This window comes from Plecotus auritus (assembly GCF_963455305.1).
Source record: "Plecotus auritus genome assembly, chromosome: 8".
Classification (NCBI taxonomy): domain Eukaryota; kingdom Metazoa; phylum Chordata; class Mammalia; order Chiroptera; family Vespertilionidae; genus Plecotus; species Plecotus auritus.
In genome coordinates, this window is record NC_137782.1 from 63,946,761 (window position 1) to 63,967,249 (window position 20,489).

Below are 20,489 nucleotides of genomic sequence, written 5' to 3' on the forward strand. Positions count from 1 at the left end.
CCACACCAAGACACATCATAATTAAAATGCCAAGAGCAAAAGACAAAGAGAGAATATTAAAAGCAGGAAGAGAAAAACAGTTAATTACCTACAAGGGAGCACCCATACGATTGTCAGCTGATTTCTCAACAGAAACTATGCAGGCCAGACTGGAGTGGCAAGAAATATTCAAAGTGATGAATAGCAAGAACCTACAACCAAGATTACTCTACCCAGCAAAGCTATCATTCAGAATTGAAGGGCAGATAAAGACCTTCACAGATAAGAAAAAGCTAAAGGAGTTCATCACCACCAAACCAGTATTATATGAAATGCTGAAAGGTATTCTTAAAGAAGAGGAAGAAGAAAAAAGTAAAGAGAAAAATTATGAACAACAAATACATATCTATCAACAAGTGAACCTAAAAATCAAGTGAATTAAAAACCTGAGGAACAGAATCATCTGGTGAATATAATAGAATCAGGGGAATAGAAAGGGAGTGGACTGATAATTCTCAGGGGGAAAGGGGTATGGGGGGGTTCAGGAAGAGACTGGACAAAAATCATACACCTATGGATGAGGACAGTGGGGGGAAGGTAAGGGCAGAAGGTGGGGTGGGAACCGGGTGGAGGGGAGCTATGGGGGGAAAAAGGAGAAACAATTGTAATAATCTGAATAAAGATTTATTAAAAAAAAAAAGAAATGGGAAGAATATTTCCATTTTATGAATAATATCATTTTTCTTCCAAGAGAATAAAAAAGAGAAATGAGGCTGCAAGTAAATAAAAGAAAATGTTAACTGTCAATTCCAGTTGTTTTCTATTTATTCTCTGAATGTTTAAAATTTCTCAAAATAGCCAGGCTGGTGTGGCTCAGTGGTTGAGAGTCAATCCATGAGCCAAGAGGTCAGGGTTCAATTTCCCATCAGGATACATGCTTGGGTTGTGGGCTCAATCCCCAGTAGGGGGCTTGCAGGAGGCAGCTGATCAATGATTCTCTCTCATCATTGATGCTTCTCTCTCTCTCCGTCTCTATGAAATCAATAAAAAAAATATTTTTTTTAAAGAATAAATTTTCTGCCCTAACCGGTTTGGCTCAGTGGATAGAGCGTCGGCCTGTGGACTCAAGGGTCCCGGGTTCGATTCCGGCCAAGGGCATGTACCTTCGTTGCGGGCACATACCCAGTGGGGAGTGTGCGGAGGGCAGCTGATCGATGTTTCTCTCTCATCGATGTTTCTGACTCTCTATCCTTCTCCCTTCCTCTCTGTAAAAAAATCAATAAAATATATTAAAAAAAAAAAAAAAGAATAAATTTTCTAAAAAAATCACACCCATTTTACTTTTTTTTAAAATCCTCACCCAAGGATATGTTTTTATTGGTTTTTAAAGAGAGGAAGGGAGTGGTGAAGGAAAAGAAAGAGAGAGAGAGAGAGAGAGAGAAACATCCATGTGAGAGAAACATCAATGGTTGCTTACCCTATGTGCCCCAATCGGGATGGAACCCGCAACCTGGGTATACGCCCTAACCAGGTATCAAACCCACAACTTTTTGGTGTATGGGAAAATGCTCCAAGTAAGCCATCCAACCATGGCTTACATTAAAAACACACACACACACACACACACACACACACACACACACACACACACACACACACACACGCCCTAGCCGGTTTGGCTCAGTGGATAGAGCGTCAGCCTGCGGACTGAAAGGTCCCAGGTTCGATTCCGGCCGGGGGCACGTACCTTGGTTGCGGGCACGTCCCCAGAAGGGGGTGTGCAGGAGGCAGCTGATTGATGTTTCTCTCTCATCGATGTTTCTAACTATCCCTCTCCCTTCCTCTCTGTAAAAAATCAATAAAATATTTTTTAAAAAGTAAAAAAAAAAAACAATAAATAAAAAAAAATTAAAACACACACACACACAAAAAAAAAACTGGCTTGTGTGGCTCAGTTGCTTGGAACATCATCCCATACACCAAAAGGTGGCAGGTTCAATTCCTGGCAAGGGCACATACCCAGGTTGTGAGTCCGATCCATCAAGGGTGTGCGTGGGAGACAACCGATCAATATTTCTCTCTCACATTGATGTTTCTCTCTCTCCCTCTCCCCCTCCCTGACTTCCTCTCTCTAAAAAATAAAACAAACCCTCCACTGAAGAGTCCCAGGTTCGATTCCGGTCAAGGGCACATGCCTGGGCTGCAGGCTCGATCCCCAGTAGGGGGCGTGCAGGAGGCTGCTGATTAATGATTATCTCCCATCATTGATGTTTCTATCTCTCTCTCCCTCTCCCTTCCTCTCTGAAATCAATAACATGTATATATAAAATAAAAATAAGACATCAAAACATCAATAGTAGTCCACTTTGGATGATGGATCTACAGGTGATTTCCCCTGCTCTTCAACATTTCTGTATTTTCTAAATATTCTTTAATGAGCATGTGGTATCATCAAATGGGAAAAATTAAAGGCCTGGCAATTCACCAGAAACAATCCTGCAAGGAGGAGCAATCTGTGGGCACAAAGAGTGCATACTAATGCATCTTTAATCAATGCATTCCAATGCAATGTCCTCTAAGATCAGACCAGGCAACCGCCTGCCAACTCCCTGGCTTGGAGTTTAAGGACTCAGAGTGTCTGAAAGGCAGCCCAAACCATAGATCACATGGGCAATCAAAAAAACACCACAACACTGGGGCAAGAAGAGAAAAGCAACTCCCAGTCCAAACCAACGCCCTGTGCAGGTTTCTCCCAGGGGAAACAGCTGTTTCTCCTCTCTATCCACCTCCTCACCAGCAACACTACTCTCTTTCACAATGGTTGCTAATTGTTTTGAAGTATCAGGACTCCTTGTTTGCAACCCATGAACCACACCATGACTGTAAGTCAACTCTGAGTCCCAGTGTCCCAAGATGGCCAGTTATCACAATGGGAGTTAACACAATTTTCAAAACAAGATTATTCATCTCTAGTTAAAAAATAACATCACTGCTCTGTAGAACTTTAAGAGGATTTAAGATTTGTGTTGAGGGAATAGTTCTATATGTACATGAAATGCATCTATCTGGAGGGATGTACAAGAGCCAGATAACAACAATGGTGGCCTGTAGGGAGAAGAGCTGGATGGCTGAGGGTCAAGAGTGGAAGAGACTTTTCATTGTATACTCTGCACCTTCTTGAATTTTGAATCATGAATATATTACCTAGTCAGTAAAATAAAATTAGAAGAAAGTGATGGAAGTTTTGTGAAATTATAAACTAACTAGTGACCCAGTGCATGGATTGAAAGGAAATTAATTAGAAGATGGCCGGAGGGGCAGGACTGGGTGAGATGGGCTGGACATTCCCTGCAGCCAACCTCCCGCAGTCCCTCCCCAGTGTCTGCGAAATGAGCGGGTTCCTCAGCCTGGCCTGTGCGGATCGGCTGAAACCGGATTTCTGACATTCCCCGAGGGGTCCTGGAGTGCAAGAAGGCACTCTGCAAAGTTGCTGTCGTACAGGGTGTGGGATGCAAAAGCAAGTGTGCAGTAAACCAGATTCAGGGCTGACAGTGCCCCAGCAATAACATAACCCACAGCCAAAGGTGGAATCATCGCACGGCCCCGTGAGGAATCAGGCTCCCTCCTCTTTGGTTTCAGGGTGCGTCTCTCAAGAACCACCACTGCCAAGTCATTGCAGCTCAGCAGCTCCTGCGTTAAGTGTCTGCCCCCTGGTGGTCAGTGTGCATCATAGCGACTGGTCGGATGGTCAGACACTTAGCATATTAGCCTTATATATATATATATATCTATATATCTATATATCTATATATCTATATATCTATATATCTATATCTATATCTATATATATAGATATAGATATATAGATATATATATAGATATATATAGAGAGAGATCCAGGTGTTAAAAGTCATTTTCCTGTCCTAACCAGTTTGGCTCAGTGGATAGAGCGTCGGCCTGCGGACTCAAGGGTCCCAGGTTCGAATCAAGGGCATGTACCTTGATTGCAGGCACATCCCCAGTAGGGGTGTGAAGGAGGCAGTTAATCGATGTTTCTCTCTCACCGATGTTTCTGACACTCTATCCCTCTCCCTTCCTCTCTGTAAAATATCAATAAAATATATTGAGGGGAAAAAAGTCATTTTCCTCTTTTCATCTGTCCATTTTTACCACCATAAATATAACTGATGAACAAAGGGTCCTAGAAGCAAAACTTTGTGGTGAAGCTTCATAAAAGAGCTTCGATGAGGCCTACAGCAATACAATCTTTAACTTTCTAATATCAATGTAGCATGTCAGGTAGTCTCAGCCTGAAAAGATGCTCAGAGCAAAGATGTCAAAATAACAGGCTAACCGGGGCGGTGTGGCCCAGTAGTTGAGTGGCGACCTATCAACCAGGCAGTCACGGTTTTATTCCTGGTCAGGACACATGCCAGGGTTGCCGGCTCAATCCTCAATAGGGGTGGACAGAAGGCAGCCAATCAATGATTCTTTCTCATCATTGATGTTTTTCTCTCTCTTGTGAAATCAATAAAAAAATATATATATATTTTTAAAACAGGCTAATAAAATATATTCTGTTGTTATTACAGGCACTGTTTATAAACATAAAGTCATCTTTTTTTTATAAGCCAAACAGTTGTGTGAACTGTCCAGAAACTTTCGAACTGTCCCTTATACATACAAGAGCCACAGCATCTCAAACTGGTACAAATTATTTGTAAAGTATAATACTGGAAATGTAATACTCCCTTGAAACAGCAACTCCATTTCTTGGAATTATTTTAAGAACATCATTAAATAACTGAAGACGTGCAAAATGTATGTACATGTTTATGTTTATCACAGCACCATCTCTAACCACTTAAATACTCATCATTAAGAGACCAGTTAGATTATGACATATCTCTACAATGGGAAATTATGAATTCATTAAGAATAGCAGCCCTAGCCATTTTGGCTCAATGGATAGAATGTCAGCCATGGGACTAAAGGGTCCCAAGTTCAATTCCGGTCAAGGGCATGTACCTCGGTTGCAGGCTTGATCACTGGCCTTGGTCGGGGCACATGAGGAAGGCAACCAATCAATGTGTCTGTCTCACATCGATGAGGCCCCCCTCTCTTCCACTCTAATAATCAATGGAAAAATATCCTTAGGTGAGGATTAAGAACAACAAAAATAATAGCAACATGCATCTAGGTATTTACATATGGGAAGATGTTCATGACATCTTGTTGAGTGGGGAAAAAAAAAAACCCACAGAAGAGTTACCATGGTGAGATTTGCTTACATGTATACACGAGCATGTGCAGAGAAAGATGTGGGGGAGACAGTGTGAAGTCAGTGTGAAAGCAGGAGCTTTGGTGTTCAACAGGTCAGGGTTTTAATTTTTGCTCTGCCACTTAGCTATAAAATTTTGAGAAAGTTACTTAAATCATAACCTCTTCTATAAAATGGGGCTGATAACACCTACATTAAAGAACCATTCTAAGGAATAAGTAAGCTAATAAATGTTAAATGCTTAGTTAGCACAAAATGTGTAACAAAACTCAGGAAATGCAAGCAATATTAATCTCTGGGAGTGAGCTAGCAAGTGATTTTTTGGCTTTCTCTGGCCGTGTTAAGAGGTGCCTGTATTTGGTTTCTTAATATCAAGTGGGGAGATGGTAATAAAGCTATTTTTTTCTTTGGGGATAATGTCTAGCAGCTTGATTTCAGCTTACGTGTCTTAGGCTACTTATCTGGAAAGAAACCTAGAAAGGTCACAGACAAGAAACATGAACAAATAAATGCCTGCCCTGAATTCAAATTGATGCCATGCATTCCCTGCTTTTGGATGACTGAAACAGGCAAACAAAGAAAGCATTTATCAAAGAGGAAAAAGAGGGAAAGAAATCCTTTTTTGTATCCAATTGTGAAACATTCATAGAATACATCCGTAACAAAATATATTCAAGTCTAGAGGACAATTCTCATTCACAATCAATGTGGGCCTGGGGTTTTGTTGTATTCAATAGTCACAACTCACAGTATATCAAGAGCTGTGTATTCCTCTTCTAATCCTCAAAATCACCTAATGAGGAATAGGTATTAGCCCTATTTTAAAAATAAGCATGGGAGGCTAAGAGAAATTAATTTAGCCAAGGTCACACAGCAATTAAGTGGAACAGTCAGGATTCAAAAGCAGGTTTGTCTTATTTAAAACCCACATATAAACTTATTTTTAAAACATACACGTGTCCTGGCTAGTGTGTCTCAGTTGGCTGAGCATCATCTCATGCACCAAGAGGTTGCCAGGCTTGATCCCCAGATGGGGGCATGCAGGAGGCAGCCTATCGATGTTCTGCTCTCACATCGATGTTTCCGTTTCCCTCACCCTCTCCCTTCCTCTTTCTCTAAAATCAATAAAAACATTAAAACACACACACATATGCATATATGCACTGTACATCAATATATGCATAATTAAAACAATAAAAACAATTCTAGCTGTATATGTGAGTATACAGTGAACAAATAAGTAAATATTCCCCCCACCCCTGGGAGAAAGTCAATGCATAAGCAAGCATTAATGTATCTGTATTGTTCCTTCACTTTTTTTTTTTTTTTTTTTTTTTAGAGAGAGTGGAAGGGAGGGGGAGAGACACCAAAAGAGAAGTATCTTGCCTCCTGCATATGTCCCAACCAGTGCTGGGATCAAGCCTGCAACCAAGGTACATGCCCTTGACTGGAATTGAACCCAGGACCCTTCAGTCTGAGGGCTAATGCTCTATCCACTGAGCAAACCTGTCAGGGCAGCACCATTCTCTATCTCACTTGATAGATCTTGGAGACAGCCCACTCCCCTTTAAAATAGTTGCCCAGATGCCATAGTATGGTTGTCTTATAATATATTTGATTAGTCTCCTACTAAGGGACCTTCTGATGGTTTCTAGTTTTTTTTACTACTGCAAACAATGCTGCAGTGAATATTTTAAACATATACCTTTAGCTACCAGTGGGAGTAATTAGTAGGATCCATTCCTAGACATTTAAATACTTACAAGTTCCTTTTTGACAGAGGGCACCATCTTACCTTTCCCCCAGGCTGTACCATTTATCCTTTCACTAACAGTGCACCCCACTGTCCACATAACCCTGACACACAGAGCTCATGCTCTGACCACCATGAAGCTATGAAGCTGGAAAAGCCTTCTTGCCAGGAACTTCTCATTCCATGTACTAACCCAGGAAAGAAATGAAGCTGTTTCTCTGCTAAAAATATACACACTGGCCCTAGCCAGTTTGGCTCAGTGGATGGAGCAATGGCCTGCGGACTGCAAAGTCCCGGGTTAGATTCCGGTCAAGGTCAAGGGCACATACCTCGGTTGCAGGGTCGATCCCCTGGCCCTAGTCAGGGTGGGTCTGGGAGGCAACCAAACAATGTGTCTCTCTCACATCAGTGTTTCTCTCTCTCTCTGTCTCTCCCCCTCCCTTACACTTTCTCTAAAAATCAATGGAAAAATAATCTCAGGTAAGGATTAACAACAACAAAAATATACACTGATTGCCCGGCCAGTGTGGCTCAGTGGTTGAGCATCAACCCATGCATCAGGAGGTCACTGGTTCCATTCCCAGTCAGGGCACATCCCTGGGTTGCAGGCTTGATCCCCAGTAGGGGGCGTTGCAGGAGGCAACCAATCAATAATTCTCATCATTGCCCTAGCCAGTTTGGCTCAGTGGATACAGGGTCGGCCTGCAGGCCAAAGGATCCTGGGTTCAATTCCAGTCAAGGGGACATACTTCAGTTGCAGGCTCTTCCCTAGCTTGGGCCCTGGTCAGGGCGCGTACAGGAGGCAACCAGTCAATGTGTTTCTTTCACATTGATATTTCTCTCTGTCTTTCCCTCTTTCTTCCACTGTCTCTAAAAGTCAATGGAAAAATATCCTCAGGTGAGGATTTAAAAAAAAAATTATTCTCATTATTTATGTTTCTATCTCTCCCTCTCCCTTCCTCTCTCTGAAATCAATAAAAACATATTAACATATTTTTAAATATACATATGTATATACATTCTGATTAAGAGGCTTAATCAATCAAATACAACATCTGACCCTAGATTGGGACCCTTTTTGGATCTTGGTTCAAACAAACCAACTGTTAAAAAACGTATGAGACAATCAAGGAAATTTGAACACTGGATCTTAGATGGTGTTAAGGAATTGTTGTTACCTTTTTAGGTGTGAAGTTGTATTTTTTAAAAAATATTCTTACTTTGAGATCCAGGCAATAGAATTTTCAGATAAAGTTATATGCTGTCTGGGATCAACATAATCAGGGGTAGGGTGGGGTTATTGGGAGGTTATAGGTGAAACAAAATTACTACATGCTGATAACTGCTGGAGCAGGGTAATGGGTCCATGGTTCATTCTACTATTCTACTTTTTATGTATGCTTTAGATTTTCCATAATAAAAAGTTGTCCTGGCCAATGGCTTCTCTTTTTTCTGTTAACTTTTGAAATTTTTAATTGTAGTGAAAAACCCACATAATATAAAATGTACCCTCTTAATCATTTTTAAGTATACAATTCAGTATTGTTAACTATATCAATTGTTGTATAGTAAACTTTTTAAAAATATTATTTTAATGACTATGATAATATCTTTTTTTTTTTAAATCCTCACCCGAGGCTATTTTTCCATTGATTTTAAGAGAGAGAGGAGGATAGGGAGGAGGGGGGAGGGAGAGACAGAGACAGAGACACAGAGAGATATCAACATGAGAGAGACACATCAATTATTGCCTTCCTATATGTGCTGCAACCAGGGCCTGGGATCAAACCTGCAACGAAGGTACGACGTGCCTTTGACTGGAAATCAAACCCTTTGGTCCGAGGGGTGATGCTCTAACCACTGAGCAACTGGCCAGGACAATATCTAGAACTTTTTCATCTTGCCAAAATGAAACCCTCTACCTATCAAATAACTACTCCCTTTTCCCCCTCATTAGGCTCCGGAAACCATCATTCTATTTCAAGTTTCATTCATGTTATAGCATGTGACAAGATCTCCTTTTTTTAAATATATTTTATTGATTTTTTACAGAAAGGAAGGGAGAGGGAGAGGGAGTTAAAAGCATCGATGAGCGAGAAACATCAATCAGCTGCCTCCTGCACACCCCCTACTGGGGATGTGCCTGCAACCAAGGTACATGCCCTTGACCGGAATGGAACCTGGGACCCTTCAGTCCGCAGGCGACGCTCTATTCACTGAGCCAAACTGGTCAGGGCAAGATCTCCTTTTTTAAGAATAAATAATATCCCACTGTATTTACTAGTAAATACCATTTTCTTTATCCACTCATCTGCCCATAAACATTTGGGCTGCTTCCATCTCTTGGCTACTGTAAATTAAACTATAGTGAACATGGGTGTGTGTAATGACTTTTCATTTTAAAATATATTTTTATTGATTTTAGAGAGGAAGGGAGAGGGAGAGATAGAAACAAAGGGTAAAAGAGAATCATTGATTGGCTGCTTCCTGCATGCCCCTTATTGGGAATCGAGCCCAAAACCCAGGCATGTCGACGCTGGTTCATAGGTCGACGCTCAACCACCGAGCCACACCAGTTACGCAAATGACTTTTCATTTCAATCAGACAGCTACTCACCTCAGTAGAGAGCCACAGCAAAATCTATATTTAAAAGAGGGAGGTGGCCTGGAATAACAAAAAAGATTAAGATACACCTGGGAATGAAGCCCAGGCCTACCATTCCTAGTTCTAGGGCTCCATGCAGGTCCACCCCTCTGAGCCCATTTCCTCCTCTGTGAAATGGGAGCACCAATACCCTGCACCTTGCAGCAGTGTGAGGATCAGAGGGGGACAAGCCTGGCCCACAGGAGGTGCTGCTGTCCTGACTCAATTTACATGAGGAAAAAACCCAGACTTGGAGAAGGAAGTAACATGGCACACCAAGTTAATAAGTGGCAAAGTAAGCAGAAACCAGGTCTAACTAGCTCCAAAGTTCATGGCTTTTTTCTGCACCTGCATGTCCTAAGTGTCAGTCATTGGATTGTCTCTTCACAATTTTGCCATATCCGGGCACCACCTGTACTATTATTTACTTGAGGTTTTCTTGAAAGCTACTTTCTTTTAATACATATTTATTTTTAAAAAATAACTTTATATCCCTACCATGAATGGAAAATCAGTATCACAGTGCAAGTAGAAGGTAACTGTAAAAATAAATATAAGGACACACAACATAGTCACTAAATTCTAGCTAGACACTGTAGTTTCCCTAACATTGAGACCTGATCTCTCTTGGTTAAAAAGCCTCCTTAGCAAGTGTTAAAAAATAGGCTAGAACTAAACAAATATTCTCTCTGACATAGTCAGAAGAACCAAAATAATTTAAAAGGCAATAACTCTTGGCCAGCCATGTGGTTCAGTGGTTGAGTGTTGACCTATGAACCAGGAGGTCATGGTTTGATTTCTGGTCAGGGCACATGCCCTGGTGGTGGGCTTGATCCCCAGTGTGGGGCATGCAGGCGGCAGCCGATCAATGATTCTCTCTCATCATTGATGTTTCTCTCTCTTTCTCCCTCTCCCTGAAATAAATAAAAATACTTTTTTTAAAAATGTCACTTAGGTCACTTATGGCTATTTGCACTTTTTTAATATCTCATGTGGCAATGTAGGCTCAGCCTTCAAGGGTACGTATCTTGGTTGCAGGCTCTATCCCTGGCTGCAGGTCAGAGCGTGTGCAGGAGGCAACCAATTAATGTGTCTCTCTCACATTGATGTTTCTCTCTCTGTGTCTCTCCCCCTCCTTTCCAGTCTCTCTAAAAATTAATGGAAAAAATATCCCTGGGTAATGATTAACACAACAAATATAATAATAATCTTTTTTTTAAATGCTGGCAATTGAAGAAATAAGGAAAGAAAAACACCTTCTCTTTCTTAGGCTAGAATCTGACTCGTTATTACAGATCTTGCAAAACCAGTAAGTATTTCTAAGAACTATCTTCTGTGGTTATCTTAAGTAACTTGAGCTGATATTTTATCTTACCGGAATGGAATCTTTTATGATTTACTAGCTAGGTGTTTTTGCTTAGGTTACTGAAATGTGCTATAAAGTAATGATTACTGCAATCCACTAAGCTGCAGCCTGTGCTCTGAGCGTTCAGTTTCTGTTTATGTCACCCACAAAAGCCCCAATGCAAGTCCTTCCTGAAACCACTGCTGAAGGTGATATGAAAGATCCCAGAATAGGTAACAGATTGTCAAATCTCAACTCCCAATAATCTATTACAATTTCTATTTCACTTGGACTCACTTCCATTTACACACTATGTTCAAATATGACAAAATTCAAGTGCTGCAAATATCTTGCCAACAAGTTTAAAAATAAAACCACACCTACCACAAGGATCATGGTGCTCTCTAATGCAAACTATCATTTAAATAAATCAGCATGCTAAAGATAGCTCTGCCTGTGTGAGAGGAGTTCAATGTCTGCAATCAGTGTGACAAAGTGAGGAGACACAATGTGTCACCATGATTAACGAAGCCTTAAACTCTAACTTCCCAAGCTTCAATGCAGATATGTGATGCTGATGAGATTATCTCGGACTGCCAAGAAATATGCTCTAAAATCCTCACCCCTGAAAGTCTTGGAAAAAGCCCAGCATGCAGCCACCAACGAAGAAGACAATATCACCCAATTCAAAGCTCAGTCTTCAGGAAGGACTGGAAGACATGGGAAGGCTGGCTCATGTCCTCATTTTACATATATAGAGACCAGGGCCAGAGAGGTTGAGTTACTGGCTCCAGGTCACACAGCCAGTGGCAGAATTGCTATTAGAATTCATGCTTCCACCCAGATCCCACTGCCTTTTCATACCAAAATTTCCTGAATGGCATAGGCCTTGATAAAGAAATTCTAAGACTTTGGGGAGATAAGGAGATGTTGAAAGGAAAATAAGGAGTCCACAAGGCAGAGAGGGAAAAGCAAGGCACTATAAAATTGAATCTTTTGCAATTAGTCAGAGGATGGTATAGGACTTTAGCCACCCTCTTTTCACCCAATGTAGATATTATTGCCAGAATAAAAAAAAAAAAAAAGTTTAGCGCTGAATGATTCAGAAGACAAGCCCACAGTTCCTACCTGCTTCAGCTGTTTCTGCCCTGAGTGAGATTGCTAAGCTAAGAAGTGTGAGAGGTAGTCCATCTTACATACTGGGTATCTGTTTGTTACCTATCAGTCAAGTAACTGACATCCATAGTTACATTGAAATAACTCAAGTGTTTTTCCCCTGATTTTTTCATTCTTTGAAGCCACTTTTTCATCAGCATTTAAAGTTCATTACCAGGTACAGAAGAGAAAGGCCTTTAACAAAACATCAGGAATGAACTGCCCACCTGAAAAACAGATGAACAAATGAGTGGCAGAAAGAGCAATGGACTTGGGGTCAGCAGGTCTGGGGAAGTTATTTGACTTTTTTGTGCCTCTACTTTCCTCTTCTGGAAAGCGGTAATCACAATAGTATCCAAAGGTTGCTGTGAGGACTAAGTGAGACAACATATGTAAAGTGCTTAGAACAGTGCTTGGGTTCATTTAACGTTAGCTATTCCTATTACTTTTATTATCATTATCACTGAGTTTGCTACTTATTACCAGTTGAGTGCATCTCAAGCTTTAATATGCACAGAAAACACTCTGAGTGGAGGGGTCGGGTCTTGGTAAAATACAGACTGATTTATTAATCTAGGCTAAAGTCTGCATTTCAAATAAGCTCTCAGGCCCTGGCCAGTTTGGCTCAGTGGATAGAGCGTCGGCCTGCGGACTCAAGGGTCCCAGTTTTGATTCCGGTCAAGGGCATGTACCTTGGGTACCTTGGTTGTGGGCACATACCCAGTGGGGGGTGTGCAGGAGGCAGCTGATCGATGTTTCTCTCTCATCGATGTTTCTAACTCTCTATCCCTCTCCCTTCCTCTCTGTAAAAAAAAAAAAAAAAAAAAATCAATAAAATATATTAAACAAATAAGCTCTCAGGGGCCCGGCTGGTATGGCTCAGTTGGTTGAGCATCGTCCCATGGACCAAGAGGTCACCAGTTCGATTTCCAGTCAGGGTTTGATCCCAAACAGGGGGCATGTAGGAGAGAGCTGATGGATGTTTCTATATCTCTCTCCCTCTCCCATCCTCTCTTTCTAAAGTCAATTTTAAAAAATATCCTATCCTATATAATAAAAGCCTAATATGCTAAGTGTCCGACCCTTGGACCAGTCGCTATGATGTGCACTGACCACCAGGGAGCAGACACTCTGACCGGTAGGTTAGCTTGCTGCTGGGGTCCAGCCGATAGGGACTGGGTGAGACTGACCAGACATGCCCTGGAGCCCTCCTGCGGTTCGTCCCTCCCCGATCAATCGTGCACAGGTGGGACCCCTGGCCCGCGCCCTCTCACAATCCAGGACCTCTCAGGGGATGTCAGAGAGCCAGTTTTGGCCCAATCCTCACAGGCCAGGACCTGTGCACCGGGCCTCTAGTTTTTAAAATAAAAGCTCTCTGAGGACATTAGTGCAGAACACACTTTGAGCAGCAAGGATCTACCTAACCCAACACCTAGCAGTTATTTAATACTGTTGATAAAAACGTATAATCTCTCAGCATCTCAGTGTGTCATCTGTTAACTGAGGATAATACATATCCCGCATAATCTCAACTGACTGAACATTAGTAAATGAAAATGCAGACAAAGAAGCATTCTAAACTGCAAACAAAACTATACAAGTGGAGGTGGTAAGATTATTAGTCTTAAAATTCACAATGTTGAATTTCCAACACTGTAACCCCTAAATTTACACATGCAAGTATTACCATTTATGAAAAGACAGCTTGAATTCCCTTGCTTCATTCAAAAATCCTCTAGGAATTCTGGCAGAACACAACAGCTTTTCAAGGTATTCTCAAATCAAGAGCTCTGAAACTTTAGAAATGTCATTCGATGCCAAGGAAAGAACCACTCTGGCAGGGACAGTGAGCTTCACTTGTGATTCCATTCGCTCTCCCAGACCTGGCCAGCCTCTTTCCAGCCTTCATCAGCCAAGATCTTGAGTCAGCACAGCACAGCAACGCCAACAGCACGAGACAGATAGACACTACCCAGGCAAAGCCCATACCTGCCACTCCACAAGCTGGCAAAGAGCCAGACTTCAAATGAAGGCTTTATGGATGTCCAAGGTGGAGCCTTCAGTTAGAAGCACCTGGCTGTCCTCCTGCAATGAAATCTGGGATTTCCACCCCACAGACTAAAAGATATGATGTTTATACCTTATGCCTCTCCTCGAAGGGGTTCAGAGTGAATCATAGCTAATTCTTCCTCACAGGGCACTTTACCAAAAAGTGCTTTCATCATTTTAGAGGCAGATGGCACCACCAACACCTACCTAATTGCTCAGGCCAAAACCCCAGGAGTCATTCTTGATTTCTTTAGCTCATCTCCCAACCATCCTCCTGCTGGTTCTACCTCCAAAACACATCCACTTACACCATCTCCACTGCCCTGGAAGGCCACTGCCATTTCTCATCTTGCTTCCTAACTAGTCATTTATAAATTAAGCTCTGAGGTCCTTGAGGAATAGGAAGATGTGGCTGATCTCCACATCCTCCACTCTGCTTGGCATAGAGGGATTAAATAAACATTTACTGAACTGGAAGTCAAGCTACCAAACCATGATGGCATCCTATCAACAACTCTCATCTTCCTTTGCAACCCAATCTGGCATGAGATTGCAGGTTCCTGGGACAACCCTGTCATAAATCTGATATTTGTATAATATTGTGACAGCTACTGTTTTATTCACCAATTAGAATAGACAGGAGCTATGTTAAGCCTACATAACAATAGCTAACATTTACCAAAATTTCCAGGCATTTTACCTGTATTAGGCTCAAAATATATCCTCACAATAGCCCAATATGGTGCATACTATTATTATTCCCATTTTACAGATGAGGAAACTGCAGCACAGAGAAGTGAAGTAAATTGCTCAGTGGCACAGAGCCTGGAAGTGGCAGAGCCAAGAATTAAACCCAGGCAGCCTGATGCCATGCTTTTAAGCCACAAGCATGCAATCAGAATTGCATAACAGCACTGAAAGGGCCTTCAGATATCATCTAGCCTGCTCCTCTCATTAAAGAGGAGGGGACTGAGGGACAGAGAAGCCCTCTTTTAAACATTCCAGCTCATTTTGAGGTTCACACTTTGGAGCTTATCTATTTAAATGAAGCTTTATATAAGATCTGATTTCTTTGCCACTGGCAGACAAGCCTCTGGCCACAGCAGTTAGAGTAACAAAAGAACACCCTTGTGGCTTGGTAACAGCTACCATTGAGAAATCAGAGACATCAGGGTATGGGGGAGAAAATATAGGATTTACCTGGGTGTCCTGTTCCATCACTCAATAGGTATGAGATTCTTAGGCAAGTCATTCACTTTTCTGAGCCTCAGTTTCCTCACTTGTGAAATGGAGATAAAATCACCACCTACCTGGAAAAGTCTATGTGAAGATTAAATGAGATGGTGTACCTGAAAATGCTTCTTTAATCATATACTTGTAAACAGGTATTACATGTTAAGCACTTCCCACAAGACATAAAATACCCTTTTTCTTCTGGAAGAGTCAACAAGACCCAAGTAGAAAGTAAGGCCCCATAACCTTGGCCATCTACAAGGACCTGACTAGGGACTTCCCTTGCCAGGGCTACCTGCAAAGTCCACACCACCTCCCTTGCTCGGAACAGAATGGAGAAGTAAAACTGGGGATAGGAATATCCATATGAGCTGGCACTCTACAAATCTAAATCCTACCTGTCTCAAAGTCATTTCCTGGCAGCCTTGCCCACTATCTCACATGCCTCATAATAGGGTGTTGAGCACTGACTAAGGTGCCAGGATGCTTGAGGTACTCTGGATTCCCACCGTGGTTCATTAACCCATTTTACAGATAAAGAAAAGGTCAAAGCTACACAATTACTAAGTGGAGATTCAGTCTCAAACTCAGACACTCAAACTTCAAACTGGATTCTTGGCCCGCAGGCTAGGGCTCCCTAAGAATTCTCCCTCTCCTCGTTTAGGGCACTTTCAACATGCACGCCTCATCATCTTAGCCACTCTGAGCAGCAAGTGTTTGGACCCCCTTGGCCAAAGAGGTCAACTGAGGCCAGAGAGGGGAAGGGGACTCGTCCAAGGTCACACAGTGAGCGGGAGCAGCGCCGATTGCGGACCCCAGGAGTTCGCTTCCCTGCCTCCCTCCGACGCTGGGTCCCGATCACAGCCAAACACCTGAGCGGACCCCAACAACTGGCTGCAGGATCTGGGGGTCTGGCCGCACCTCCACCCATGGATGGAGGGGCGAGGCCACCCAACGGCCGGAGGATGCCCGGGAGGCAGAGCAGAGGATGCTCCCGCGGGGAGTGCCGAGCCAGCGGCGGCGCCAGCGCGGCCTCCGCGAAGGTCCCGGGCGGCGGCGGGACCGCCCAGTCCCGCGGCTCTGGGCTCCTCCCCGGCTCACCTGCGGCGGCAGCCGAGAGCGGGCGGTAGCGGCGGCGGCAGCGGAGGCGGCAAATCCCGGGCTCAGCCATTCCCTACTGCCCCGGATGGGGAGAGACCGCGGCCGCTCACTTCCTTGGCAACTCGGCTCCGCGACCTACTTCCTTAGCAACCAGTGTCAATTTCAATAACTTTATTGGGATTCTGACGGCGGACAGGGAGAGCCTGACGGGCCGGGCGAGGCGGGGCTGGGTATTAGCGCCTAGTAGGTGCCCAACACGCTTGGTCTTTCACCCAACCAAGGAGTGTGAAAAGAGAGCAATGTGACCTGACTCCACCCGCTGGTATCTGGTGCCTCAGTTTCCCCATCTTAAAAATGGAACGCATTGCCTTGGTCCCTCCGCACGACTTGAGCCACCGGTTGACCTTTCCTAAAGAGCTTTCACATCAGTTACCTGACTTGCATCTCAAGCTGCTACTGAGATCCCATTTAGGGTCCACCTGGTCAGTCAAGCCAAAAATTTAGGAATCATTCTTTTCCCTTCCCTCTCCTTCACCCCCACATCCAGTCAGTCAGCATATCGTCAGCATATCCCTTAGTCTACTTCTCAAATATTACTCCTGTCTATCCATCTTTCTCCATCTTCAGTGCCACCACACCAGGCCAGACCAGGCTCCCCTCATCTCTAGACTACCTGCAATATCAACCAATTCTAATGGCCTTGGTCAAGTCACTTTCCCTCTCTGAGCCTCAGGTTTTTCATCTACAAATTTGGCATGACTCCTGCTGGATGATCTCACAATTCTTGTGGGAGAGTTGATAATGTAGTGAAATAGAGTAAAATGTAGGGAAAGAGCCGTGTAGGAGAAGCACGGTGATTATACTAAAGGGCAACTAAAGCCGAAACCGGTTTGGCTCAGTGGATAGAGCGTCGGCCTGCGGACTGAAAGGTCCCAGGTTCGATTCCGGTCAAGGGCATGTACCTTGGTTGCGGGCACATCCCCAGTAGGAGGTGTGCAGGAGGCAGCTGATCGATGTTTCTCTCTCATCGATGTTTCTGGCTCTCTATCCCTCTCCCTTCCTCTCTGTAAAATATCAGTAAAATATATTTTAAAAAAATAAAGGGCAACTAAAGATTCCATAGGGGGCGTTGGGGAGTGCGGGGTAAGGGAGCCAGGCAGATCTGGATTTAGATCTCAGCTCTGCCACTAATAGCTGTGGGGTCTTGGGCAAGACACAGCCAGTGCGTATTGGGCCCAGGGAACACAGTGTGGGTTCAAAGTTCATGAACTTGAGAGATCCAACTTTGCCATTTATCAGTTTTGACCTTTTGGCTTTTTCTAAGGAGCATCAAAAATGAAGAAATTCAAAGGCACATTCTTTTTTAAAAAAATACGTTTTTATTGATTTTTTTAAAATGAAATATCACTTTGAAATGGTATTTTATTTCTTTTTTTTTAAATATTTTTATTGATTTTAGAGAAGAAGAGAAAGGGAGAGAGAGAGATAGAAACATCAATGATGAAAGAGAATCATTGATCGGCTGCCTCCTGCACACCCCCTACTGGGGATTGAGCCCGCAACCCCAGGCATGTGCCCTTGACCGGAATCGAACCTGGGACCCTTCAGTCCTCAGGCCGACGCTCTATTCACTGAGCCAAACTGGCCAGGGCCGTTTTTATTGATTTTTATGGAGAGAGGAAGGGGGAGAGAAACATCAATGAGAGAAACATGAGAGAGAGAAACATCGATCTGCTGCCTCCTGCACGGCCCCTACTGAGGATCAACCTGAAACCCCATCATGTGCCGGGAATCAAACCATTGGTGCACTGGATGACACCCAGCACGCCCAACCAACTGAACCACACTGGCCAGGGCAAAGGCACATTCTTGACCAGTAGGAAAGTATGATTAGGGAATGAAAAGAGAGAGAGCACATGGATTTAGGAAGGAGACAGATATTCCACCTGTATAAGGTGGTGGTCTAGGGCAGTGGTCGGCAAACTGCGGCTCACGAGCCACATGCGGCTCGCGAGCCGCGGTTTGCCGCTCTGTTGACTAATGAGTTTGCCAACCACTGGTTTAGGGTAAGTAGACCAAGGGAGAATTGGAAGTCACAGAAAGGACATTTATAGAGTACTTACAATGAGTTAAGCACATCGATCCATTCAATCACTGATTATGCAGGTACTATTATCATCCCCATCCTATAGATGGGAAAACTGGCCAAGATTATGTCTCATCATTACATGAATCCAGAGCCCACACTCTTACCTCTGCCTCCAGTCAGGTGCCCCAGCACAGTCTCTTCACCTCTCTCAAGTGCTCTGCAAATATTGGGTATGTCTCTGGAGCAGTAAGACACAACAAACAAACAAACAAGAGGCCTCATCTCTTCCCCATCTCTCTGGAGGCTCCCGAACTCATGAAGAGGGGACACAAACTCACAACTCTGACTTGAGGCCTGTGGATGCATGTTCAGCACTTCAGTGACTGGCAAACTGAAAATTCTTGGTTATCCCTGTCCCTGTCCACAACTCTGATAGCCCCCCATCACCCAGAGGAGTAGGCTAGAGGCTCCTCCTGCCAACACGGGCCCACCTCATTGTTGGCTGCACAGTATTTCCCTTTTCTCTCTGGCCGGGCTCCATGAGCTTGCCAGCCTCTCTGTGCCTTTGTTCCATGGGTTCTCCCCGCCTGGGATGCTCTCTCCCCTGCACCCCTCTCTCCTCACAAGCACGACATATCTGTGTTCATATCTGCTCATTACTCCCTACTCAAAAGCAGGACCCTGCAGACTTCCTTTGTCAGCTGTTTTGTCTCAGCCCTGAACTAAGGAAAATGCTGTGTGTTCAGGCACCTAAGTGGACAATGTGACCTGTACTTCTATCAATTAAAAACAAGGTCCCCAAACCTTGAAATGTACCTCAACCACTCTTATCAAAAGTTATCTTCATAGCTCTGGCCAGTGTGGCTCAGTTGGTTGAAGCATCATCCTGTACACCAGTAGGTGGCAGGTTTGATTCCCTGTCAGAGCACATACCCAGGATGCATATTCCATCCCCAGTTGCAGTGCATGCGGGAGGCAACTGATCGTTGTTTCTCTCTCTTTCTCTCTCTCTCTCTCTCCCTCTCCCTCTCTCTCCCTCTCTTCCTCTCTCTCTAAAATACAAAATAAAATAAAAGTTACCTTTGTAGGCAAAGCTGGAATCAGTGCATGGAGGCCCCACAGAAGCCCTCATGATAGATTTTATTTATTGCATTTATTTAGCACTGCATATTTATTGATAAACATTAGTCCATTATTTATTTATTATTTATAAATTATTCCTTTATTTATAGCACTGTATTTATTGGTACATCCTATGTGCCAGGCAATGTGGTAAGTGCTTGACAACCTACCTTAGCTATCACATAGCTACCTCTTTAAGAGATAAAAACTATTATTATCCCCATTTCACAGAGGAGAACTGAGGCTCTAAACAATTACTCAGTGAGTAAGTAGCAGAGCCAGAGTCAAAGTCTGTTCTAACTCAACTTCAAAGCCCATGACTTTAGCGTCTTCTGAGCTCACAAACTGGTGGACCATGAGCAGCATCTACTGGCAGTTGTGTTCTATTTGGCCTGCTATGTTTATCAAAAAAGAGAATTGCCAACATTTAAAAAAGGAAGACCCTAGCCAACATGGCTCAGTAGTTGAGTGTCAACCTACGAGCCAGGAGGTCACAGTTCCATTCCTGGTCAGGGCACATGCCCAGGTTGCAGGCTCAGTCCCTGGTGTGGAGCATGTAGAACACAGCTGATCAATGATTCTCATCATTGATGTTTCTATCTCTCTCCCCCACTCCCTTCCTCTCTAAAATCAATAAAAATATATTTTTTAAAATAAAAAAGCGGAAATTTCCCATATAAATTGGGATTTCCAGCTTCTTCTGAGATATTGCCTGGAGGGAGAGCAGTTGCCCCTGTT

General features: G+C 43.3%; 1 protein-coding gene across 1 annotated transcript in view; it reads right to left on the minus strand.

Moving 5' to 3' along the window:
- KIF3B (kinesin family member 3B) overlaps positions 1-16,648 on the minus strand; it is a 47,175-nt gene extending 30,527 nt beyond the window's left edge. The window contains exon 1 of the mRNA XM_080683013.1: positions 16,541-16,648. The gene's annotated coding sequence lies outside the window, so the exon portion shown is untranslated. The remainder of the gene's footprint in view (positions 1-16,540) is intronic.
- Positions 16,649-20,489: the final 3,841 nt, after the last annotated feature.